This window comes from Anopheles arabiensis, chromosome 2, assembly GCF_016920715.1.
Source record: "Anopheles arabiensis isolate DONGOLA chromosome 2, AaraD3, whole genome shotgun sequence".
Taxonomy (NCBI): domain Eukaryota; kingdom Metazoa; phylum Arthropoda; class Insecta; order Diptera; family Culicidae; genus Anopheles; species Anopheles arabiensis.
The window spans coordinates 100,524,367-100,551,816 of record NC_053517.1 but is presented as its reverse complement, the minus strand read 5'-3'; the positions used below and the strand labels follow the sequence as shown (position 1 = coordinate 100,551,816).

The following is a 27,450-nucleotide window of genomic DNA, read 5'->3' as shown; positions in this document are numbered from 1 at the left end:
TTGCCAAAAATTTAGTTGAGAACAGCACATCGTGCGTTAGGCACAGGTGAAATCACTGCCACAGAGAGCAGTGGAAGAACTAACGGGCGCCTAATATTAGTGCGGTATCAAATCTTTATGAAGGTTGCGTTTTTATGACGACGCCCAATGGTAAGGAAACCCCGAGCTGATACGCGGTCGACGAGCAGTCGTAAACATGTACCGGGGGCTCATAAATCGTTGTCTTGGGTGAGACGGGCGGGAGAAACACTTCCAAAGCGTGTAGAATGTTACGTTAAATTGAAGTAAAAAGTCTTCACATTAACACATTAAAGCATCTGCGGAGAGAGAGAGAGAGAGAGAGGGAGAGATTTGCGCTTTAAATGCATGATGTTTCGCTTTCGCTTTGCTGGGAATGTCCCCGGAGACTGTGTGTGGTTGGAAATTGACATAAAGAAGCAGTCTCGATACTCCCAGGGGATGAGTTGAGGGCTCATCCAAGACTTGCCATTTTGCATTTTACATGAGCAAAATCTTAGGTAAGATCAGGTCTTGTGTGAGCATCAGCTTGAATCCAGTGGTCAGATGTTGCCTAGAGTATTGATTGCTTTGCACTGAAGGACTTTCATCGCGACAAGTTTGCTTAAATATTCTCAATTAGTAGGGTTTAACTTCAATATTTCCAGAAGGCTTATAAAACCACTGTAACTCATAACAAAGGTTATAATATTCACCAAAATCGATTGTCGATAGTCAACAGCGCTAACGCACTTAAAGCTCATAAAGCTCCGGCTGTCTGCGTTTTGGCTTTGGAACGCAAACACTGTGGAACATATTACATGACGGGTACTGGCAGATCCAAACATTGAACGTTGTTAAACTCCACTCCACAATCTACTCCAAACCGATCAATTGCCTCCCCACCCAAAGCAGCAGACAAAAGCGAGCAGTGGCAAGAGCATCGATATGCTGCTTATGCATGTAGCCTTCAGCCTCATTGATGTGTACGGTACCGGGTGGGTTTGTGCGGTGATAAAGATAATAGATAGAACCATGCCGCCCATCGCGCACACACAGAGACACACACACGGATGATGTGACTTGCAAAAGCCCGAACGCAACCGTCAAGCGCCAATGGACGCTAAAGAGGAATAACAGGAACCGGCAACAGGAAGAGCAGTCTACTTATGTTAAATCATACAAAATTGACTGATCGAGAGCAAAGCTGCCTTCCCCTTCCTCTCCCAAACTGACCCTTGTACTGTTAAAATTCAGTGGAAAACGCACCCAGCCACGCAACTGTATGGAAAATTTCCGGTTTCGGGTGATGCACATTACACCAAACGGTTATGGTGGGACCAAAAGCCGTGCAAAGTTATGGAGCTGCCCCCTGATAGCTTGGCCGGGTTGATATACGAAAGACCGATCGAAATAAATCGTGTCCAGAGCTCAAAAGAGAGAGAGAGAGAGAGAGAGAGAGAGAGAGAGAGAGAGAGAGAGAGACACGAACATGTTAGGTTTGAGGAGTGTAGCTCCCGTTTATTTTTTGTTGAAAACCCATCCAACGTTAGCTCCGGAATCCGGGTGTATGAGAGAGTTTGGTGTCCTATGGCCGAGTGAAAGCTAGGAGCAAAAAAGAAAGAAGCAAGCAATCCAGGACGAAATGAGAGGGCTCGTAAAAGATAGATAAGATGGTAAGTGATAGATGGAATAAGCATACAAGATAAACGGTGTGGGATGACATGAGCGAACGAGCTGGGTTCGGCACCTCGGAAGGTCGTTACTAATGGTCGTTTTGGTAGCGCGAGACTGGAGAATTCGATCCGGGGGTTTCGGAAAGGGATGCTTTCTAGTGCGCCATGTTTGCAGTGCAGTAACACGGTAGTTACTGTCCCGGGAATGGATGGATTTGCACAACTGTAATTTGACAGTACCGGGTGCCGTCCTGTCGCACTGGTTAGTACAGGCAGTGCAAGATTCGCTTTTGGTTCGTTGTTTTAATATTATTTCTTCATCTTTTGGTTTGAATTTGATGTAACTGTAACCTAGACATAAGTTATTAATAGAAGATGCTTTTAGGTCAAAGTTTTTAACCTTTTTAATTGAGCCTTTTTCTACAAACTACCAGGCTTCTCCATTGCAGCTCAACTAAACAATGTGCAATATAACAACACCATCTTTGACACAAGGTGAATGTTCTAACAGTAGTATTATATTACAAATTTATTTACAGTCTTCTTCTTCTTCTTATTTTGGATCAACAACATTATCACAGTCCTGCCTGTGTGATAATCAGTCCTACGTATGGCGACACAGTCGTTGCCGCTAAATTTTGACTAAAACTGACCTATTTTTGTCTCGAAAGCACACATTTTTCACAGCGTGTCACAATTTTTGCCATGAATTCATAAATTTTTGCCAGTGCGCATCAATTTTTGTCTCTAAAGCATCAATTTTTGACTGCGAGTCAATCGCTTACTTACAGAATTTAACGTAATTTCTTAAATTGTGTGTTTTCAAGTTGTTTAAATTATGTTAAAAAGTGAATAATTTCTTTGTTTGTATTTAAAATATAACAATTTGTATGCCTATTTTGGAAGTTTTGGAGCCTCGTAAAATTATAATGAACCCAACAAGAGTAAAAAATTGAAGACAAAACAGGTGCGTTAGAGTAAAAAACGGATGCCTTAGAGCCAAAATTTGGTGGCAGCGACTGTATGACTGGTATGGTGGTGACTGTACGTTTCTTCTTTACTCATTATAAACCATACCAGTTTTGACCAACTGTTCGTACCTTCCCCTTAAGTTGGTTTTAATTCCGATCAAACTTTCCGATCACAAAGCACTCTGCTGGAATTACCTCGTGCCGTGCACCTGTTGTTGTTTCGCAGACACTGTTTGGACAGTGTGTTTGTGTGGATGCAGTGCTACCATTTACAGACTTTAAGCTCAAAACCACTCTACCTCACTGCGGCGTGTTCCAGTGCGCCATTGTGAATTCTGAAAAGAGCTTCCGGTTTCATTAGTAAGTTCGAACCAACCAGGCAGCTCATACACCTCCGTAAGCCAAGCCTCCCCCAATGGCAATCGTAAATGTTATTTCAAGCGACAAAGAGAATTTCATCCACTTCACCGACGCCGTTCAATCTCCGCACAACCTCCAACTAGCACCAGATCGTCCAGAAGAAGTGGAAAACCCCGGCACAAACGAAACGCCCTTGGTTTGTGTGTGTTTGTGTGCCGACTGTGGTTTTGTCGGTGAGCTGGACATAAAGCAATTAGCAACATTTCCCACCGTGAGGTAGGATTCTTGGCTGTGTGCTCCTGTTACGCTTTCCCATCAAGCAACCAAGCAACACTTTTCTACCCAACGGTTGGAAATTGAACGCTGTATGGACGGTGGGCCGTTGACTGATGATGGGAGCCTACCGCTCCGAATCGTTCCTGGCAAAGACTTTGCCAGACCGCACGATTCCCCAATCCCGGACCCAAACGCCCTGCAGGAAATAATTATTTGCGTTTGTGAGGGGTTTGCAGAATCAACAACAACAACAGCGTCTCCTGATGAGTTTGGCCGTGGATTGCTTTCCGGTAGATGCCAATAGCCGGTGTAACACGAGACGCAGCCTGCCTGGGTTTGTGTTGATATTTCTTGAAGCTAGGCAGCGCACGTCAGTCGGTTTGCAACATTCGGAATGATTGAGTGAAACACGGGGGCTGTTGGGTTTTTCGGTCGGACATTGATCGCTTGTTCCGGGTGGTGGGTGGGCACCGCAACGATCACCGCCCGCCATATGTTACCAGCACCTTGCGTGTGTGTGTGTGTGTGTTTGCGAATCTTGTTGTGGTTAACTGAGGGGTGGTACGATGTTTCCTCGGTGTGGCCTGTATCGGACACATCGGAACTGACCGTCCCATCGGTACATCGAACGCCTGACGTGCGTTCCTCCTCTGTGTCTGATGTTGAGACGTGATTTGCAGCACCAGAGACCCATCGAGCAGCCGGTTCTCCGGTGACGCTCGGCTAACAATGGACTGCTGACCGCTATCTGTGCGCTGCTGATTGAAACATGCAACGTGCATACCGCATTATGCATCCAATGAGCGTGGAATCATGCTTTCCCGAGCAGCTCGACTGCTTGACCTAGCCGCACTGTGGGGCAGTGGTTCGTGCTCACGGCACTCCCAGTGCGGCAGTAATGCCGGTCGACAGCTCGGCACACGACATACAGAGCTGGCCTGTCCGCCTCCATCCAGTTCAGAGGTTCAGAGGGCTCACAACAATTTCCTTCGCCCGAAATGGAATGCAAATAGAAATTTTCAGCTGAATAAAATTCAATTTGTACCCCCGTTGTACTGCGTTCTAGTGTGTGTGTGTGTGTGTGCGTACTGTCTACTGTCTCGGATCATGCCGGATCTGCCCGAGCAGCATCCTATTTGACCTCTAGCGGTGGCGCGCGCGCCCGCGCTCGTTTGCGCCATTGTTTTATGAGCATCATGAGTGTCTTGCGTCTTACAGCAGCTTTAGCTACCGGGGGAGGGCGGGAGGCTATGGGCCGATGGCTGAGGCGATGTAGATATATGCTTGATTGCGAGAGTTGCAATCTTAAGCGTGTATGTGTTCTGTGGTATTTGTTTCTCCCGAGAATGAACCCGGGCATGTGTTACGGGGGAGCATTGGGGTGTGTTTGTGTCGGTAGAGCATCGGTGAAGAATTTAATTTATTTGGTGTTTAACTTGCGCTACGTATCCGCCCTTCAAGCAAATGGTAAATAAGCTAGCTGATGAGACATTGCGTTCATGGAGTGAGCTTCTGTGAGTTTGGAACGTTTGCGGTAGTGTGTTGTTGTGGAACTCGAACTGGGGCAAAGGATGTTTGCAAAAATACTGTTCGTAATCACTACAGAAATTTTACTAAAATTCCTACGCTATTTGGGAAATAGATCCTACGCTCATTGCTACACTATTCCAATGCTAATTCCGTTTGTTGATAGTAATTTGTAGGGGTTTGTCGACTGGGAATGGGCGGTATGGGTTCATGATAGGTTTCAGGGCAAGTATGAGCTCATGATAGGTTCCTGTATCGGTATGAATTCATGATTGGCTCTAGGACCGGGACGGGTTTATCATCAGTCCCAAGACAGATATGGGTTCATGATAGGTTCCAGCGTCGGTATGGGTTCTTGACAGGTTGCAGGGCATGTACAGGTTAATGATCTGTTCTTGGAACGGTATGGGATCAGTATCGGTTCCAGGACTGTATTTGGTTCTGTATAGGTTCTGTATTTGGTCCTGGACCGGGATTAGGTCATGTACAGCTCTTGAATCAGAATAGGTAATGTATTCGTTTCAGGATCACAATGGGTTTAAATTTGGTTTTAGGTCTCATAAAGGATCATCAGAAGTACCTCATTTTAATTTGTTTTTAAGGCCATTATTTTTTTCGTACTCTTTAGAGCAGTGATGTTAAACTCGTTTTGGGTCCCGGCTCGGATTTCGATTCAAAATATTTTCGCAGGCCGCAGTTGGTTGGCGGTGGGGTGGGGATGCTTTCAATCGGCAAAAATAATTAAGGACTTATTCTTGGACCTAGAATCGAGACTTTTACGACGAGTTTTCGTAACATCCAATAAACAGTTCATGAAATTCATGAATTTATTCATGCTTTACCTCAGTGGCGGTCGTGCCTACTCGGAAATTTGCTTGAACTCAATGACACACGGTAATGCTGCATTTTGACAACGGTAATGACTAATAGCGATAAATCAAAATTTATCATTATATCGCTAAATATTTGCTAGATATGTGACCATTTTGTTGAGGAAAAGAGATTACTAGCATTCAGCCGTGGTATTCCAATGCATGATTTCCGAACTTTCCAGAAAGCCTCAATGTCATAAAAATGGTGAAAATATTGGTAGTATGACTTTAGAGTGCTCTCAGGAAACAACTACTAAAACACTTGCTACATGCCTACGTCGCGGATACCTTCCCAAACAAGTAGCTATGTGTAACGTACTTCACTCTTCGATAATCGAACTATTAAAACTGAATGTTGAAACCTTCTTCCTCAGTGGATAAACATTAATAATACACACACTAATACACCCGTTTTCCTTTAATTTACCTTAAGTTCCGATCTATTTCTGTATGGCCGTATGTTTGACATGTCTGCTCTAAAGGAGATAATTGACAATTGAGCTGCGCAGCCCTGTAACCTGGCCAAATTAGTGTGTTATATCTAAAAGCATGAATTTCATCAAAGTAATTTATCTATATCAACATTTATTCTAGTTTGATGATAATTTTGGAAAACTTCCCTTTTTTAATTCCATTAATCCCCCGGTGTATGTGCCACGCTTTAGAAGTGCTCATGATCAATTGGATAATTTATTTAGCGACAAATCAGCATCAGCCGGGAGTAAATCATGCTGCCAAGCATGGTTTATGCGCTTCATACACAAAGCAGCACTACCCACTCAACACTCAACGCTGCCTCATCCATCATGAAGGTGAAAATTGAGCGCAATAAGAAAGGGATTACACGGATTAGAATGCTCGTGCTGCAGCACCACACATACAAACACACACATCCTCATTTAGCTCGGCTTTAAAGTAATTTGTTAATGAACAACCGGCCGCCCCTCCCTGTGTAGTACTAGCCCCGCAAACCACCGTGATCGTCAGTCTGTTTTCGGAAGCTTCAAATTTAATACCAGCCAGATCATGCCCTTCAGCCGACTGGATGCTGGGACGCCAGCAGCAGCAGCAGCACTACGAGCGGGTATTATATTTCATTCTGTGGCTTACCGTACTGTCTGCTCCGTAAAAAGGGAAGCGAAAGGAGCAATCTCGCTTTTGCTAGAAACAAAAAAAGAAGTAGTCTTTATTCTACCATCATCTTCTGTCAGAAGCTTTCGAGCCAAAAACCCCGTTCCATGAGGAAGATGCTTTTTCTCCCCCGATGTGGTTGGGTCTATGCTTTGCCGTTTAATTCACGGTACACAGGGCTGGTAAGGAGGCTAGTGGCTGTGGCTCTAAAAATAGCTACCCGTATGTATGGGTGGGTAACTTGTTCCCAGGGTTTTCACGAAGCAGGTCATTTACTTTCCCTTTGGCTTGCCTCGGTTCGGTGAAAACTGACGTTCTGGTTGGATGTTTGCAAGGATAGTGCATTGTTGACAGCTGAGCGACGGGTTGTGCTGTGGAATGCTTCACCCCATGAGTGTCACCTGCCTACGGGATAGTGTCGTTTCCAGGAGGCATTCCCGAGTCATCCCTCGTTGTACCCGTTGGTATCGCCTCTTGTGCGGTTAATCTGGTTCATTTTCATCTCAACTCCCTGGGGAGCGCTACACCGAAAAGGGGCCATCATAAATAATTTTTCCATTGGATAAATCTTCCCAGTTACCCTGCTGAAATATATCCCAGCACCGACCGACCGACGTGTCTGTGTGTGTCTGTGTGTGTGTGTGTGTGTGTGTGTGTGCTAAATTATGATGCGCACTAATTGAAATATTAAATATGAACCAAAACCCCGTAGCAGATTTCGCTTGCGGGCAGAGGACGATAAGGCGAAACTCTTCTTCGCACTGCACAAGACACGGATGGGGTTTTCGGTAAGTCCTGGTATTCGTCCAGACACACACACACACACACACACACACACACAAAAGCACCCCAGAGAACAGAAACAGAACCTTCTTGGCTCGAGGGGTGGAGGTGTACATATTACGTTAACTTTAATGAGCAGATGTGTGTGTGTGTAGGCATGTGGGTTTGGGGGTTACCCTGTTGGCTTTCCGGGATGATGCTACTAACATTGCTACACACGATAACGCTTCCAGATGATTGAACCATTTAACGAGCGGTATAATACGAATTATCTTACCCTAGGTCCGTCGACAGAATGGGTCGACAATCTATCAAGGGCGTGCTCGTTCTCGTTGGTTGCGTACCGTGGCGGGGTTTGTGTAATATGGAAGCCCTTGTTAATTGAAGACCATTTCCTGCAGGCACTTTGGTCCCTTTGCCCATCTTTGGTCCTCCTCCGTACTGAGTGTCAGTGTTGTTGCGGACGGTACAAGTACGGCAGCACACCTTGTACCAATGTATGCAAAGCGCATTGAAAGTTTATGCTTATTTAATATCCCGTTAAAATAGCTTCCGTGCACCTATGGGAGCTACTTACGAGATGGAAAATGATTGCGATTGTAACCGTTGCCGCAGAAAGGAGGACACGGACAGGAAACAATGCTTACACACAGGCTCCACATAAATCACTGGCGGTTTGTGGTTTGGCAGGAGGCACGAGGTCGGCTTTATGGTGAATCAGCAAAGCCTAAGCTTTAGGGGGCGATTTAGACGATTGCCGAGGCGACCACACACACGCAGGCAATTACGGTTGAATGCCATCTTTCATCAATCTTGTGATGCTTTCAGTGGCAATGGTTGAAAGGTGTGTGCAGCTCCCCCATGGAAAGCCACTGAAGACGACGAAGCCAGGTGACGACGGAATTGCCTAATGTTGTGGTAATAATACTCTACACACGGATGTGTGTTCGTTGTCAACTACACAGCCCGTCGTAATCCTTCCCGACACCTTGTCAAAGTTTTCGGCAAATCCCCGTCTGTCAGCGCGTGGTCGTCTCACCATTCGAGGCCGAATTCGATTCGAGACAAAACGGGTGAAATGGATTCAAATGTTTCGTAATAGTCTGTCGCACAAATCGCACGTAAAGCCACCCCGAATCCGTCCCCGGGTGTTGAACGAACTCGAAACGAACACGGCGACCTGGGCACAAAATATGCAAAGTTGAACGCTGTGTTAGTGGGGGCTAGGGCTTTGCTGTGATTGCTGCACTTTGCTGCTAGTGGAAGGCAAAATCTTGACTGTGCTGTATTTATGGTAAAGCTAATCACCTTCGCTCTTCTCCCTCCCGTGATGGCTGTGATTGGTGTAGTCATCGTTGTTGTGCTGGAGACACGAAACTACTTCTGGTTAGCGGTGACACTGCACGGGGACGAAGCAGAAGGAGGTCCTTTCGTGCATGTCGACAAAACTGTCAGCCAGCACGCGATGCTACAGTACGATGAGCTACCGCAACCGAAGGTAATTGCAGGCAATGCTTAAGAGGATTCGGTAGATGGGTAATTGTGGACGATGGTTGCAGATAAACGGACTGGGGAAACATGACAAAGAGCTACTAGCACTACGAGAAGTGGGTAGCAATTGTTTGGGATTTCTTTGCCGGAGGAGTCACACTGAAATACGAGGCGCTTCATCTCGACTGTCATCTTGAAACGTTTTTCCTAGTCGTCAAGAGGCTAGACGTTACCTTTCCCAGTGTACACCGAAAGGTTTGCTACAGCAGGTCAAGGAGCAAAAGTTCACAGACTGGGAAGATGAGCTTAGTTAATGTCCGAGACTGCCAGAATGAAAATGTTGATATAAAGGCAGCAAGCAAATCGGACTCGGGGTTTGGCTATTATTAATTTCAAATATACTTGCAGATTTGTGCCGTAAAACAACCCGTGCAGACACCATCGCTCAACGCGTGTTCCAAGCTACGCAATCAGTATCAGGAAGTTGCTCTGCTCTGCTCAGCAGACAGTTCGATCTAAATGCAAATATTTCCCCTCTTTCCGTGCCGGTTGCTTCATTCAGGCTCAGTTTAGCATGAGTAAAGCAGAGACAGAGAGCGTGCCATAGACAGAGCAAAAGTGAAATCAAGGACAAGAATTGTTGAAGTAATGAAAATAAAACAGAAAACCGGCAACACAAACCTGATGCTGTGGTTCCTGATTGTGTGTAATGGTAGATTTGTTTGCGCAGTTCGTTTCGTGAAATGTACTTTTCTTCTTCTGTATGCTTTTAGAAGGGAAATGAAATGGTGAAAACAAGAAAAGAAGATTTAGCAAAAACACACTCAAACGAGCAATCGATTCACTTGGTAAGGGGTGGTAAACAGGATAGGAAGACGCCCCACAAGGGACACCATGGACACGTGGAGTGTTTGCTGAACCTTTCTTCCCTCCCCTGTTTGACAGTATTCCTCCGGTGCGATTTGTGTTCACGTAAGGTGATGTTAATTGACAAGTGTAAAGGTACAAGTGTCCTCTCCAGTGGCTTCATGTGACCCATTAGGATACTCGTATCCTTCTTCGCTGGTGCGAAATTCTTCGAAGCACACGCAGAGCGTATGAGGCTTTGCTACGAACACGTCGGGGTTTACGGCTCAAGGGTGACAAATGAAAATTGGCATACGTAGAGCGTATAAATTGTATTGAATTAAAGCCTAAAGGCAACGCTGGGCTCTCTCTGTCTGGTTCGCTCCTTTGCCGAACGGATCTGTACGGCACAGAACCGTCCTAGAAAGGGCTGGAAAAGGATAAGCTGGTGAATGAAAACAAAAAAGAAGTAGTAGTAGTAGCTGGTAGAGAAAGGAAGAGCAGAAAAAAACCATCTGAAAAGACTGAGTCTCGGCTAATTTTTTCCTGTTCACTTCTCAAAGAGGGGAAGCATTGAAAGGAAAAAATATCCAGGAAGAGGGGGTATGACTCCAGGGAACACACAGAAATCCTCGCTATAGAGAAACCTGTGCCAGAATTGTGTGAATGGAACTCTCGATTCCAAGAACGGGTGAAAAAGCAGGTTGCTTTAGCTTCCTGCTAAGGTTTTTGTTTTTCATTTCTACCATTATCACCATTACTGTTAAGAACGGGCTGTTCGGAAGGGCTCAAAAGGGGTAGAATGTATGGACGAAAACAGTACCGCAGGCTGCAAACAATAATGTCTGGATGGTTGGGGGAAAAGGTGAACAGAACTGAAGCAATAGTAGTTCATAAGAAGTTAAAAGGTGCAGCATTCTTGCACGCTTCATATCTTGCTGAATTTTTGACATACATCGAAGTTTTTTCCGTGAAATTCTACAAACCAAACAATTCTCTACCGGGAAATGCTTCGACTTGTTCACGGAATAAAAGTAAACGCTATTTCGTTTGAAGCAGTTGAAGTAATAATGTGATCAAATGATTGAATCTGTTTTAAACAACTCAACAAGTGAATTGAGAATTTCCAGTAATTTTCTCGAGTCAAAGAACCGTTTTCAATGAAAACAGCACAAACAAATAGGCACAGGGCAGCACAAATGAAAGCTATGATGAAGATGCGTTCCCTGAAAATCACGCATGACATCAACAATCCACGATGGATGGAGTTTGATGAAAAGAGGAAAGAAATCAGCTTCGCTCCACATGAAGCAGGAACAAGCTTCCGGGAATTTTAATTATTTTAACAGATTTCTATTAATGCATGGATGTGTTGTTCTTGCTGAACGTGGCTTGCAATATTTGACAGTAAACGTGATGTTGATTGAGTTGAGAGTATTCCCCCAGTATATGTGGGATGAAGGCTTTTGTAACATTCCTAGAAGAGCGTGAGAATGGAGCTGATGCATTGATTTCATGCCAATCGGTGGGTTGTTCGGAAACTTGTGATGCGTGAAAAGGGAGATATAAAATGTGTGGCAATCACTATTTACTACCCAGAAAAATTGTATTAAGCGATTTATTTCCGCCGCAGACTTTATTTGCATGGGAAGTTACATTGATAAAATTTTATAAAAACTCATTGGAAGTATCACAAATCATATTCAAAGAAACCACTTTTTAATGGAATAGGTTCGAATGTATCGTATAAAACATTAAACTACGTAGCATCACAAAGTAACAGCTTGTTCGTGCAAAGGTAAACTCATGGGCACACACATACAGCAGCCCACTTCTTTAAGATAGTTGCAGTGTATATGTGTGTGTGTGTATTTCCATTATTTCTTAATCCCCAAAACTGGAGGGCGTTTGTTTCAGCCTTGACACTTCAGTTTAACACCTCAACACGGGCGAACGTATGGGGTGGGAAAAGTTGAATAGCATGACAAAATATAGCCAGTAGAGGAAGGAAAAGCGGCAAAGTATCACATGAAATATGCTGATAAGCATGAGGAACAAACGAAAGGCAAACAAAAAACCTTCTTTCCCCAGAAAAAAAAAAAAAACTCGAGTAGGGCTAAACTTTCCGTCGGCAAATTTACGCTACCGTAACCGTTTGAGCGGTGGGGGGGATTAGAGGCGTAGAAACGATAATACGGGTGGCTGGTGGCCGGTGGCAAGAATAATTGCGGGATTAAAGAGGGCCACGGCGTGCACGAATGCGGGCGGTGGCCCGAGCTTATTTATTCGGTTGGACAACATTCTCATACTAATTACATCATGCGAGAAAATAGCGTCAGGGCAGGAATCACTAAGCAGAAAGGCGTCAAGGTGCAAGTGTGTGTGTGTGTGTGTGTTTTTGTCGTCAGATACTGTCGGTGGATGTGTCTGCCTTTGTGTTCTGGGCCTGCAAATGGTGTTTCCGGTGTGAAAAGTTGTTCCTTTCACTGTGCCGTGCATACGGAGTTGCTCCGTGTTCGTTTGCTCCGTGTTCGTTTGCTCCGTTTCACTCCCTGAGCAAGAGATAACGTTGCCACAGTTGCATTCGGACAACGTTGCAGAATGCATCTACCCTGCAGCGCCACCAGCACCATTCGGCACCGCTGCGCCGTTATCTCCGCAACAGAGTACGCGGTCGTGCATAAAACAAGGAAATGATGTACGAACCTCAACCCCTAGAATGAGCTCTGAGTCGGCGAATGCGTAAGTTGTACAGCAGCACACCGGTTCCCAATATCAGGTTGGGTGCGTGTTTTCACCCCGGGCAGTAGATGCCCCCCTCCCCCTCTTCTTCCTCCTACCCCCAGAGGAACCGGAGATTATGTTCCAATGCTCTCTGCGGTTGTGGTTGTGGGCCATCGTGTGACTCTTGGCCGACGACCCGGTCGACCACAGTTTTGTGGTGGTGGGCTTTTCTCCATCTGCGTGTGTTTCTGTGGTTCTCTTACCCATGCGCCACTCTTTACATCGGCTCGTCACCCGGGTTCCGAGGCCTTGTAACAGGCATTAGGAGTTTAGATCCCGGACCGAAGGACGACGATGGACTAATGCTCTGCCGGAAGCGACGACGAGTGTCTCGTTTGGGGAAAGAATCCTCCGCAACAGAATCGAGCATCGAGCTTGTGGTACGATAGGTATCACCCGGAGCAAGTGGGACCGGCTTTCGTACGGCAAGCATATTGTCCAGCTAGGTGGCGTGGTGTGGGGGGGAGGAGAAGCATTAGGGTATTTATGTTAAACCTTAATGCCAGGCTAAAGAAGCGATGCGAGCGGGAGAACAATTGCACCCATAAATCAAAAAAGCTGCATCATTACGGGCAAAACCGAGACACAGCAGGTCCTCAGCTGAAGGGTGGGCAAAGAAACATGTACATGGACACGGTTCGAAGAAAGCCCCCCAAACTGGAGATTATACACGACCTAGAATCTTTGTTTTATTTTCTGCTTTCCAGCTGTGTAACAAGTTTGCATGCGTTGGTTCTTTCGGGGGAAATCGTTAGAGTTCTAGCGAAGTTGGGCTCGTTTTGTAAGGCCTCAGGTACGAAATAAATATGAAAGCTACACCCAATGCTTCTTGCTTCGCAGGAGAGCTATTTTTGAACTTGTGACGTTCATACATTCTTAATGTTGGGAATTGCATTTAAAGTCTTTTCCATGCCTGAAGTTCCAATGTCTTCAATGTCCTACCTTCATACTGCTTAGTACAAACTCTCTCGTCGAGTCTTTGGTTGGCTGTGAAGTTTGCAGGGACGGACGAGAACCTTTTATTTCCTGTTCACGTGCATTAGCTTTTTCCTTGCCACATTCTTGGAAAAGCAAAGTTGAAGTGTCCTTTCCCACACAGACAGACACACTCCTGTAACGTCGTCGCATTAGTAGCCTCCCTGTGCAAACGTATTGATCTGGCCCCTGGGAAAAATGGCAATGAAAACAGGGCAGCTTATTGGATTGGAAAAGCGGAGCGGAAACGAAGCAAAAAAAAAACAAGTAAATGGCAACATAAAATCAACACCCGCCCGCAGTGATAGTACGGCCGTCCGTTGCCGAGTGGTAGCTTTATACATTTCCCACGGTATTATCCGGTTGCTAGCGGCGTAATCATGCTCTAAACAACGCCCAGCAGAGGCACACCAGCGCACAACCAACGATGCAAGCGCTGGCCACGGATACAGAACGGACCACTGTGGCATTCTGTGGCATCCCAGCCCAGACTTTCCCATCCATATGTGGAGTGTCACTGATGTGCGCGTCTTCTCAGAACGGGAACACGTCACGTCGTCCCGGTGGTTTCTCATATCAAGGCTCCCGTGTGGCCAAGCGACACAAACCCAACAAAACCGCGGAAGAAGAACTTACCGCTGCGCTGCTTTTTGTGCAAATAGAGTCGAATCCACATCACACACACACACCCACTCGCACACAGTGTGGAAAACTTTTCCCCCGCTGCACTGTTTGCCAATAGATAGTGGAGCGTTTCGAGCGTACGCTACAATCTGCCAACCAACGAAATGTCAAGCAATGGCGTAAGGGGTTGGGCCAATGTAACGCTATCCTTCCGGTGGTCCTTTATTTTGTAAAGACAAACAGCAAGACATGTGCAGGAAGTTGTCTTTCGTAGAAAACCGGGTACCGCGCGCTGGATGCCTTCCAGGCCTTTCCGCCAACAAACAGGGAAATGGTTTCGGTTGGCGGAACCAAAACCAAAAAGTAAAAAACAAAATCATTCCTGCAAAGAGTGACCGGCCAGCTTTAATTGAGTTATTAGTTGTTCAGACACAAGACGACACTTTGCCATAATGTGATGGCTTACTACGGGCCGCTGGACCGAACCGGTCGCGGTAAGAAGTAAATTAGATGCTTTAAAAGAATATTTTTGTAGCGTTTAATTTCATTTTCCACGTCGCTGAGAGCTGGTACGGGCGATAGTGTCACTTATTACCGTAGGGAGCGTCGTGGAGCAGACAATGGTCCCGATGGGAAGTGGGAGGAAAAAGAGCGGAAGCTCCACATTGCGTTTTGAGCGGAAATTGGACCTGAAAGGTTTTGGCTTCCCCGTAATGAAATTCCTTTCGTTCGATGTGCTCTTGCTCACAGCTTTTAGCAATACAGCTCGACCGACGTAAAAGTAGTGAAGCGTATGAAATAAAGTATTTCATTAAATAGTTTTTTTTTTGTTAAAAGAAGCTTATAAGTTTGTTTGAATAAAAGGAATATGTTCTTTATAGTTTAAGGTTTAAAGTAGCAGAATGAAATTCATAGGAAAAAGGTTTAATAAGGTCATGGAAATAAAACAATTCACTTTCATCTTTCGCGAAGCGTACCCTTCTCAACAAATGCCCTCGACATGTCTACTTGAACATTCATAGCCTATAGATCCTCTCGCTCTGCCTTTTTGTTGCACCGATTGTCCTTTATGTCCGAAATCGTATGTCAATAATGCACAACGTCTCGATGGTGGTAGCTCCAGCAGCTGCAGCGTTTGCCTTCCAAATGGTCCTCAAAACGTTGTGTTTCGTCGGCAAACAGCACCGACTGCTATGCTCTCTGCTGATCGATTGAAAGCAAAGAAGAGCTGACACAACTAGCTGACAGCAGAGCGAAGCAGCGAAAAACTAAAAAGACATCAAAAATGGTGCTGCTGCAGAACATAGTACTCTAGAGATGGGACGGTTGATTTGGTTGACTCGGCTGACTACGTTATCAACATTTCAATTGTCGTTGTACCGTTCCGTGCTTTGTGCGTGTATATATTGTGTGTCTGTTGTACGTTGCTGTGAAGGCACAATCACAAAAAAGTCAGCACGTAGTTCTGATGAATTTCAGCCTTCATTGTAATGGAGAGCTTATTTCACTCAACAGTCTATTTAATGTTTACCCACACTGCCGCCCTGAGTGTAGCCATCCAAGGTGCATGTGTGCATTTTTTCCCTTATTGCCTCATGCGTAATAACAATTGCAACTGGGACTTTGCGGGTCGAAGTTATGCAGTGTACTGTTGACTTTTTTGTTTACCCCTTTGCGGTGTCCATGTGGCTCGTTTGCGAAAGAGTCACTTTGATTTCCTGGATTGTTGTCAGCATTTCGAGGAATGTAATGCTAGATCACAATTAATTATTATGGTCGTGTGTGTACCAATTCTGTGAAATGACAATTAAATGCACAAGTTTGTAGCTTTGCAATGGTACTGTTGCTATAACAAAATGCTCTTTTATACATGGAATTATTTGTTTCCTCTTTTCCTGTCATAGTTCAAGTGATGCAATATAGCTCAACAATAAATATGGCTTTAAAGTTGGCTGACGTTCACATCAGGCGTATTCAAGCATAAAGCTTTTGTCCACAATCATTGACACGTATTTTGGATCAAGATTGTATAGTTGTTCTCTCTCTTTCAATGCTAGTAAGGCTGCCCAACCATCGAAACTGTTGCACATCCTTGAACTGTCTGCACTGTCACTGTCTGCCTAATGTCCCACATGCTCTACATGAGCAGGACGGTTGCGGTTGCTTGCTCGAGCGGGTGGGGTTTTTTTGTGTGGTTACGTTTGTTTTTGATCTTGCAGACATACATATAGAGATTTAGATGAAAGCTCAGCACGGGGACCGGTAATGGGGAAAGTTTCGGTAGCGTTGCTGTTGCTGTACCTTAAGGCGATGGCTTTGCTCAACCCGGTTTTTTTTTCGGTGCTGGCCGGATGCGGTTTTGCAGTAAATTTAAAGAAAAAGGGAAACATTACACACACAGTCCCATCGCTTGCATGTAATCATTCGCTTTTGTTTGAACTTGTGAGCATGAGATTCGTTTGTTTTTTTTCTTTTCTTTTTCTAGATTAATTCTGGTGTTGTTGGGTTAGCTGGTTGGTACAAATGGACATTGGAAGTCACGAAGGATGAGAAAAAAATTCACTAAAATACGTTGGCGGTTGGTGCTTAAAATTGTGCCGAGCAGGACTGGAAACTTAAAGCTTAATATTATACATCCAAAGACATTGCAAATATTAGCCAATGACACTTTCGATGAAGTCCTTTTCAGAGAAGGAGCGTCACTGTAATTTCCTGGGAATGATGAGCTATAAAGGAAGTAAGATTATGCTGGTGTTTCATTTGCAATAATTCTATTCCCATCGGACCATCGTATGCATTATTATTTTCTCCTATCGTTTGCCAGTAAACCACATGCATTTCTACACGACTTGTGAAAAGAGTCATCCTATCCCTAGCCCTTCCAGCACTCCCAAAGTACTTCCTGCTTCCGTTGTGTAAGTTGTGGCGAAAGATTTTCCCTCGCTTTAAATCGACTTCACCCTTACTACATACTCAGGAGCCGGCTCAATATTCGTAGAAAGATAACCCTATCATCAAACACTCTGCCATAAAGCATAGGGAGAAGCTTTTATTACTACAGCCCAGCCCCACACACACACACACACAGACACACACAACTAGCAATGAAAGAGATTCGGTAGCTCTTAAGTTTTCTCCCGTCGAGCGCTTGTGGTTCGTTAATACTGGGTTAGCTTTCCGGGGATGCTTTTAGGAACTGTGATGCCCCAAAAAAACACATAAGATACCCGCTCCTTCGCTTGAGAATATGTAAACATACGAGTTGATAGCTTACTGCTCGGGAGCAAATGATGCCTACATAAATCATTCTCGCCGATATGTTTAACATAAAACTACGATAAATATTTGAGCATGATGGCCATTTTGGGGTAGAGAAATGGGAGTTGCTGGAGTTTGTCGGGCAGAAAACGGGCTGCTTTCAAATGGTAACTGGTGTTAAAGAGATAGGGCTAGCACACACGCATACACACTCCAGTGTCTTAACATTTCAATCTGAGCATCCCTGCCTTTTTTCAATACTGCCGGAAGGTTGAGCAATTTATCATAAAGTTGATATTTTTGGAAGGGTTTTCAAGTTGTTGTTGTTTTTCGGTGCGTAGTTTGTAGTCTTAATCTTTGCTGATGCTCTTTGGATTATAGCTCTCAATCCGCAGACACATAAAGTGTGCATTAGTAGTGTGTCTTTATGGGGTATGAACTGCAGTAGATGGAATTGCTTTGCATGTACTTCATTACAGCTGAACTCATTCCCCCCAGCACCTCCTTCTTCTATTGAGATTATTGCGGGCGAGCTGATGCTTTGAGCTACTGCACAAACCCAGCCACCATTCACATTCAACAACTTGCCAGCGTCTGCTGTTACCATGTGCCGTATGCAGTTTATATTGTTTCAGCTAAGTGTTAATCACGACCCAGCTCCTCGCACTTAAGTGTGCGCCTCAAATGACATCACGATGAGGGGTTCCTTTTTACACAGCTTGGTGCAAATGTCACCCACCGTGGAAAAGGTTCCGCTCAAAGTAGGCGGGGGCACTGAACCTCTCAAAAGGCATCCTTCATTCTGTCCGCATCACGTCATCACAAAGAAACGAGAAACAAAAAAAGAAAAGGACGGCAAGGCAGCAACACGGATGGCACACGGTGTCTTGAAAGCGGACACACAGTTTGTGCAGCATCATTCAGCGTGTGGCGTACGGTATTCATCGTGCTTCGGCATCACGTTTGCTCGCTGACGAAGATGAATGCAAGCAGCAAGCTGCTGCGTGTGCTGTCGCATGTCCTATGGACCCATCCGTCTGCTAATTCCATTTCCTCCCAGGACTGTTGTGTGTTAGGTGCTGGCCTTTGACACGCATGTGAGAATGAATGTGAGCCTTGGTGCATTGACGAAGTGGCGAGAGGACACCGGAAACTGGACTCGAAAGGGGAGCAGGGAGTAACGTGTTCGCAATTGAAGTGTTCCACGGGGCTGCTTTTGGTCAGAGTTGCAGGTGGGCTCTCTGCTGCTTAGAGACGCGCGTCAAAACTCCAGCAAACCGGGGAAGCACAACCAGCCCGAAGGATGTGCTTAATGCGCTTGCCCTTTGTTCTTGGGCGGTGTCGTGCTTTCTTTCCGTTCTGGAGTGCGAACACGCAGCAGTCACAGCCCGGCTGGATGAAAGGAGCATTGGATCAGCAGTCTAAATAGGATCCACCAACATGGTATAATGCTGCTCTGTTTTGGCCACAGTTAAACGGTGCTACTGGAGGGTTCGTGCTTTCGAGCTGAAATACGTTTCCGAGGATAATAATTGCCAGCTCGGTTTCCGAGACAAGCATGCCACACAATTGGGACCTGATGAAGTGTGCTATCAACGGACGGGCTTGAAACTTCTTTACAAATGAAATTGCTTCCAGAGCTTCCCGAACAGCAACAACAAAGCACAACACTAAAAAGCGAAGGACTCTTAAATCAATAACTCACCCTAGCCATTTGTCTGCGCTCAATTAGATCCTAACGTGAAGAAGAAGTTCATTGAAAGCTTTTTTAAAATGCAATAACAATTTATTATATGATCGAGTTTGACGTTTTAAAGTCTCATCAATTGTCGACGATTTCCCCGCTCCCTGTATGCGGGTTGCTCTGAGTGGGGAAGAGGGGAGGGGAAGAAAAGGAAGAAAATAAATGGACTCTAAAATCAGTCGCCCTCTGCTCCCTGTGAGTGCATCAATACATCGGTGGAAGCGAATCGAACAAATCTTGCAAGAAATCAGCAACATAAAACAGCACACCATTAGTCGGCAAAGTGAAGCGCAACATAATTGCTGCTCAAGAGCCAGCGGCACAACTTCTGCGGCCAGACCGTGGCACACACACACACACACACACACACACACACACACACACACACACACACACACACACACACACATACACCCACTCCACTGGCCGGTTTGTTTTACGACCGAACGATCGAAAAGTGGTTAAATTTGTGCAATGAAATGATGAAACAATTATTGCGTTCTTTGATCAGATTGTGCGGGAGCCCGTTGTGGACTGCTACTGCTGGAGTGGAGGATTCGGAAAAGAGCGAGAGAATAAAACAGAGCGAATGAAATTTAGCTTGAAATTGTTTCCGATTTCTAGTTGGTTGCTGCCGGACAAAAACAACTCCCACAAAGAGAGCCAAACGGTCGGGGCGGTTTTTGTTGTGCGAGAAAAGTTATGAAGTGCCTTGCGCAACATTGTGGCCGTTGTTTTGCTGGTGAGCTGTGTGTTCCAGTGCTGGGAACAAAGTTCAAGGCGGAGGCCCAATGCTTTCTTGCTGTGCTTTTGAGATGTCAAAACAACTGCTGGAGGATCTTTTGCCGTATGTTTCGAGCATCCCTGGAGGCAGGGCGTTTCGGAAGGACATATGCAGTTGCAGTTAAACTTGAACATGCAATTAGTATTCTGGCAAGTAAGGCAAGGGACGCTGTTTCTTTATGCCACTGTCCGCCTATCGATAGGAGTGGGAGTGTGTGTTTGTGTGTGTTGCTGGCAAGTGTATGGCAAGAATTAAATAACATTGCCGCTGCAGTAGCAGTAGCACTCACAGCCAAACCGGTGACGTCGGCAGGAGATTTCAGTCCCAAGTGTGGTTTCCTGTGCGGCAGTATAATGTCTACATCCGGCCAGAATGTTCCTGCTTCCTGCTGCTGCAGCTTTCTGCTCTTATGCACAGCCTCATGTCATTAGCTTTTCATTATCGTCCTCCACCAGCCAGTGCAACGGTAGTGGCAGCAGCAACAACAAACAAACAAAACTGGAAAATAAAAACAAGCTTTAAGGCTTTTGCAAGGGCAAAGGCTTCGGTGGTGATATATATTCTTCGTACGGCCTTCCCAGCTTTTCCTGTTGCTGCAACTCTGAACCTTGTCTGTTGCAACTTCCCATCGTTCCCCCGGTGTATGTGTCGCCGTTTCCCAGACTCGCCCAGCCCGGAAGCCATGTTTATTTGCCCCCTGTTTTGCACCCAACTTGCCCGCCCCGTTTCATTATGTAGTTTTGCGGGTTCTAATGCGGTTTGGTAAGCACAGATATCCTGCTTCGTTTCTTTGCCCATGGGGGCCGCGGCAATGAGTGGAACTTTCTTTCTGCGGTTTGCCACACAAAGTTCACCGCATGCGCCTACTCGGCCTGCCGTCTGCCTCGTGTCTGTGGTGCACTGCTGCACATGAGTGCATGTTGCCTGTGGCACCGAAAGGGGAGGGGGATAATATAATCCCTCAATGAATTTCTTCCACGCGGGACAGGGCGGACGGAAATACAAATGAGCAAACGTGCTCATGGAGCGTACGCATTTGTGTAGTTGCAGCTGCAGCTTGAGTGCGCTTGCTGGGACGAATCGCTCTCTCGGCTGTCAGGGAAAAGAAAAAGCAAGGCTTAGGCTTAGGAAGAGTTGGAGATGTGGCTCGGTTTTTATTGTATATTTAACTGGGAAGAATCATATCTTTCAAGTTAGTGGTTTTGTGGTAGCAAATCTGTTTTTTATGTTTAATTAGCATACTTAAACCAGCAAAAAAAACTTTTTTTTCCATACAAACTGAAAGACATGTTGTTGTGCTAGAAATAGCTTCAACGAGTTGCACTCTGCACACAAACAAACCACTCCATAACATTGTTTCAATTATACAGTGCACAAAAGTGTACACGGAATCAAGTAGCCGTACTCGTACTAGCCGTCAGTCAGTTCAAGTGACAGAGCGCTAGTTTTGCTCTTTATCGACATCCCAAGCCAAGCAGCAGCCACTCATACGCGGCATAAGCAGCTTCGAGGCGGCTTTTCAGCGCGAAAGAAAGCGCAACTCGATGACTGTCCTGTAGCGTAGGGAACACGCGGAAACAAACTCTCTAAGGACACGGGCTGGCAAAAGTAGGCAAAGGAGAGCCTTTTCCGCTTTCAGCCGGAGTACTTCAGCCTCGCCAACAGGGACGTGAATGGGCACACACTTGAGAGGATGCATCGTGTGAGGCTCGGCTAAGCTGTGTTGAGTGCTGAGGTGCAGGAAATAATGTAGCTATGCCTTTTGCGTTCTAACAAGAGGTAAACAGTGTGTTACGTGCAACGTCCCGGTTATTTAGAGTCATTTGAAAGGCGAATGAAGCTACATTTCAAACTAAACCTTGTTTAATATCATGGAACATAGAGTATTTGAGTCGTAGAAAAATGGTTCAAATAAAATAAAGCTTAATTAAAGACTGCTGAAGTTATCTAACGCATTAAACGCAATTGATACCAGCTTCTAGCGAAGGCTTGTCTTCATCATCCCGTACCAATCGGCCCAGCACACTGCAGGCAGTTTCGAACAAAATTGTTAATCAAACAAATTCCATTCCCCCAAGTATTTCATAAGCCGCATCCGCATGCTGTTTGATGAAATTTTGCACAAGACTTAGCACGACGCAAATATTACCCCACACACCATTCTTAACGCACCCGGCTCTGTTGGTAGAATGTTCTGAAAAATGTGAGCAGGCAACACAAAAAAATCCTCCACCTCATCCCAGCTTACCGTCATCGTGCAAGTCGTACACGTGGATGATCCGATCCGCAGCGGCGCAATGTATCGATGAAGGTCGGATGATAGTCGTCTTGCCTGCAGCCGCATGGCTGATAGTGGAGAGTCGTGCGGCATCTGGAAGGTGTTTGCTGTACGTAGTGTCAGCGGAGGAAGAATCTGGCGAGACGGCTTCGCGTGAAATGATGATGGTGTGAATCTGGGGGAAAAGAAGACACAGACACAGGTGGGTGTAGGATTCTGATGCAGTGTTCGTGCAGGCTTTGATCAATTTACTTCATGGTGTGGCAGTAAAGGATGGTTCCAAGTTAGCAGACGATACTACTATCGGCCCGAGAACGATGAGTGAATGAAACATGGTGTTAAAAAGAACGGCAGCACAAACAAAAAGAAACTCAAGCCCGGGAAAGTTTATTGACTGTGAAACCGAAACTGTCTGTGAGATAATAAAGTTTCCTGTACTAAAGGGCTCAGGTGCTTTAAGGTAAGGAATATTGAATTATTACTGTAATATTTGCGATCAAATGGACTCGTACGCATTACATTAAAGCAAACAAATTGGGCTCTTAGCAAGGCTTCGGTATTACTTAGGTACACAATGTTACCCTCTTATGAATCGACCGAGGCTCATGAAAGTAATTCCATTATTAGCTAGTGCGTTCCTGGAGCCTCGTTTCCCGAGAAATATCCCGTAAGGCAGACGGCTGCTGCTGCTCCTAGACCCATCGGTGTGTGCGTGCCTGTGAGTATACTTTGCACCAAATAACGTACCGAAGAAACAATATTATATGACCCCGGGGTTTCATCATCGCACCCTATTTCGAACGGTTGAATCGATTTTTTTTCCCCGAGAAAGTAATTTGCCCGTTTGATTATCTCGCTAGCACTAGCCTTATAGAGGCAATGTTCTGTAGGCACTAGCAACGATCGGTAGGCAATTTTGTAGGGAGAAGCCTTCCCTTCCGAGAAGTTCCCTGGAGAACTTTATTGCCCTATTCGCCTAAAGTCCTGAAGGAGCCATTCTAGTTCGCAATAATGAAGCATTCACGTACGGGAAAGTACGTTCCGTCCATGTGGCGTGAGTAAATGTCTTGTATGAAGCTCCTTTGCCGGGAGGAGTGTACATTGTTTGCGTTTATTAAATTCGTATTTTTCATTACCCATTAGTTTGCATGTACGGAGCATATCGGTAATGAAATATTTAAATGTGTCACTATTTCTAACGAATCTGTATTCAATGTACGAGTCGAATGTACTGCTCCTGTATGTTTTGCTGCATCGGGAGAGAAAGCCTGTCGAATAAATTGCTCTCCACCTTAATTGATTTCACTTCGAATCCAAATTAATGCAAAACAAGTGACCTAAATTTAAATTCAGCCTTGTGCGAGGTTTCGTGTGCAGCATTCCGGGTTCATTAGGCATTCAATATGTTCGACTGAACGCAAATGAATGTAGTTTATTTCTCCTTTTTTTGGTCTACTTCATTTTCCATTCATGCAAGTATTGTTTGTTTGGGTTTGAGCTACTTTTTAACAGCGATGATATATGCCACAGCAGGAGAGAAGCTTGGAGGAAATTAAAAACAACACCATGCATTTGCTTGCTGACTAAACCTTTGCATCGACGGTGAATGTGAGTGGCATATGCCGGAAAAAGGGTAGAATTAGAGGAAAATAAATTAAAGCTCTAACAAATGAATTAAATGGTTTTCTTGCTGACTATTTGCATGTCACGCTTTCCTATGGATGAAAAAAGACTGGAATTCTGAACAAAATTGAAAACCTTTTTTAATAATTAGTATTAAATTTAACTTTACATTCCTTAGTGTATTGGAAACAGCACTACTGTAATGATCTATATCTTGCAAAATTTTAAAATCGGAAAAAATGGCAACCAATTTGACATAGCCTTTTCTCATCCCTATCAACTCAGGAAGCAATAGAATCTTTTCTGCCTTATCCGACAGATCCGGCCAACCTCCTGATGATTGATGGTGGAAACTAATTTCACTCATCATCGAGCTGCAATGCATGAGCAGTTATTACAAATTACGCTAAACACCTTTTAGCTTCACCGCGACCGACGTAGTCAAGCTGTGTTGTGATTTCCTGCTTCCTGTCTTTGCGCACATGAACGGAAACAATGAAATGTGTTGGCTTGCTGGCCAACAATTGCGAGAACATTCTTAAAAAAAATCAATTACTTCAAACCGACAGCCACCAGTTGCCATCGGTCGAGTCTTGCTCTTTGCCCGGAAATCGGTTGATCCATCCAGCTCGATCGCAACGAAAACAATTTCCGGCCCATTCCCCAACCCAAACGGAGCGAGTGTTCGGATGATGGTTGTAGCGATCGTTTCATTAAAAAAGGCGTTCGCGTTTGCGTGACTAACGAACCGGCGAAAAAGGAAGGATATTTGCGTGACGAGCCTCGATGTTGCTTGCTCCGTGGCCAAGTTTGCATACAGGTTGCCGTGCAAGGGGGTTGCATGGTCTGTAGGAAGCCATTTAACCTTTCGCGTAGGCGCTGCCAAAGGCCAAAAGGTCCACCGCGGTAGCGGTTGATATAGGGATTTGTTTTTCCACCGAGACAGGAAATCAATAAAGTAAGCAAAAGGGTCTAAGTAGCAGTCATCGTGTAGAGCAAGGGAACGGGCAGAATAAACTTGGTAACGATTTCAGTATTATGATAAATGAAAAATAGCGATATATCAAACAAAGCACCCGTCGTGTGTCTTTGGATGGTAGCTGTACATCTATTGATTATTATCTCTACTGTGCTCGGATGGTTGATGAGCTACTTTTTACGAGCTGTAGCTTCAATGGTTTCTTGATAAGACTTCTAACATTCGGTGGATAATTGATGATGATCCAAATATGCGAAGCGCATCCTCTCTAGCGCCTTTGATCCATTGCCGAAACCACCCTGCGCACCCTATTGGTAGCAACTTTCCGGACAAAAGTTTCTCGAACAATCGATCAATTTGCTTAACGTTCAAGTGGTGCTATTAAAATTCAACACAACGCTCGAATTGTTTACCGACTGTGCCACGGATGACCCAGTTAAAGTTTACCCGTAGGGTATCACGTGACGACAACGACGACGGTTGGGGCTTTACAAACGGTGCTGATCGAAATACAAAAACAGACGACGGCAGGTTCTCTCACAACAATCACCGCATCGCACCGAAGCAGCTCGGGCAAGGGTGATGCTTTAAATGGGAGAAACAAGAATAAAACAACATTCTTTATTTATGAGCTTTAACTACGGTTTGTGAAAGCGAGTGGAAGGACAATAATTTGAAAAAAATCCTTTTTCACAACCCTTTTATCGGTTAACAGCATGCCACGCAGTTGTAAAAAATGGTTTTAATTATTCGTTAAAGTAAGCTTAAGACGTGACATGAATTGTTTTTAAAGAAACAATAACAATCCCCTGCACAAAAGTTTAATGAAATTTCAATCAGTTTCACACTACCAAACGTGTCAACAAGCATTAACCTTGGTACCCTCGTTTGCATATTATGCACTAAATTATGCATTAATGAGCGACGCTCTTTGACCCGTTCCGATTACTTCCCAGACGCCTCGCTCTTTTGCTGTCTGCTCGTTGACCTCCGCGCAAGATAATTGCCGTGTGTTTTGGGTAATCTTGCCGTCGAGGTAATTTAACAAGAGCTGCCCCACAAAGGCAAAAGGGAAGGCAAACCCAGTTTGAACCATTTTCCCATTGCCATCCCATGCTCGGCAATGTCGGTTGGCGTTCTGATTACAGCCATGAGAACGGCTGCAGACACGAGGAGGAATGTGTGCACGAGCTGAGCGGCAGTGTTTGGTTTGGAATTAGTGTGATGAAGGGCTTTTTATTGCGAACCGAGGTGTAAACGAATCGGCGGAAGCATTTGGGGTGGAATTTGCATAACTATTATTGTTATAGTTGGAATGAAGTGCTAAAGGGGATTTCGTATGTAGTGGTTTGGTGGCGAAGAGCATTAATTTAGCACGATAAAAATCGAAAAGCTGCTTTAGTAAGGATAAACAGGCTGGCTTACAGAAATGTTTGTTTAATTGTTACGATTTAAAATATTAGCTTTAACTCATAGTGTTTGATTTGCGTCAGTAATGTGTTTGATTTTGTATTCCAGGAAGTATTCGATTACAATACCAACGATTGCACTCACAACGATTATGAAGTCGTTGTGAGAAATTGGAATTACTACCATTTGTAATTGATGTTAAGTACCAATTACTGCAAGTGAAGAGATTTAAATTAAATGGATTAAATGGATTTACAGGTAACAACAATTTGAACTATCTCCGTCATGTTCAAGTTATTAAAGGACCTTTGGCAAGCATTGGTACATTTAATGGTAAACGATTATTTTTGATCATATTTTAATTGGATGACCCAACTTTCCAGCAGCAATACTATTAAAACATTCATCTCAGTCATTCAATGATGCAGAATAGCGAATACCATGTTCAAATTGAGAGTCATTGGCGCTCTTCGTGTCAATGGAATCCACACACGAGGAGATGTCTCTTCGGTTTGTCTATTCTCGAGTTGTACCAAGGACATTCGATTACGTCGATTAGCAAGCTGTATACAAACATTCTTTCCTAGAGGGCTTCACAATAAACAGAAATCACCTCCATGCTTCTCGCATTGGATCAGTGTCAGAGCGTGTTTTTTGTAGAATTTGGTCTAGTACACTTTTAGTGTAATTCGATTTGCAGCTAGATTTCAACAACAAAACTCCAGCTCCACAGCTAACAGTATGTCCTGTGAGCTTTGTGAGAACCACAAAGCTAAGGGTAAGCTGCTTTGTATGCGCCAGGTGGGAACGAGATTGTGTGTGTGTGTGAGAGAGAGAGAGAGAGAGAGAGAAAGAGAAAGAGCTGCGAAATAAGCTTAGCAAATCATGGAATGAAGATTGATGAGATTTAATTAGTTACACACGAGGGTTTAGCCATTGTTTAACGAGCGTTGGTGGTGCACCTGTGGTACGAAAAAGGAAATCACTGAACCGGACAAATAGCTGTTTCCATGTAGACAGAACGATCGGGAACAATGTGTTTGTATAGGTGCGCTAAAGAG

At 44.8% G+C, this 27,450-nt stretch overlaps 1 protein-coding gene across 4 annotated transcripts in view; it reads right to left on the bottom strand.

Moving 5' to 3' along the window:
* LOC120896711 overlaps nucleotides 1-27,450 on the bottom strand; it is a 40,511-nt gene that overhangs the window by 4,922 nt on the left and 8,139 nt on the right. For 3 of the 4 annotated variants that reach the window (XM_040301057.1, XM_040301055.1, XM_040301056.1), the window contains exon 2: nucleotides 22,348-22,552. The exons of the other annotated variant lie outside the window; for it this stretch is intronic. The gene's annotated coding sequence lies outside the window, so the exon portion shown is untranslated. The remainder of the gene's footprint in view (nucleotides 1-22,347; nucleotides 22,553-27,450) is intronic. 4 annotated transcript variants of the gene reach the window in all.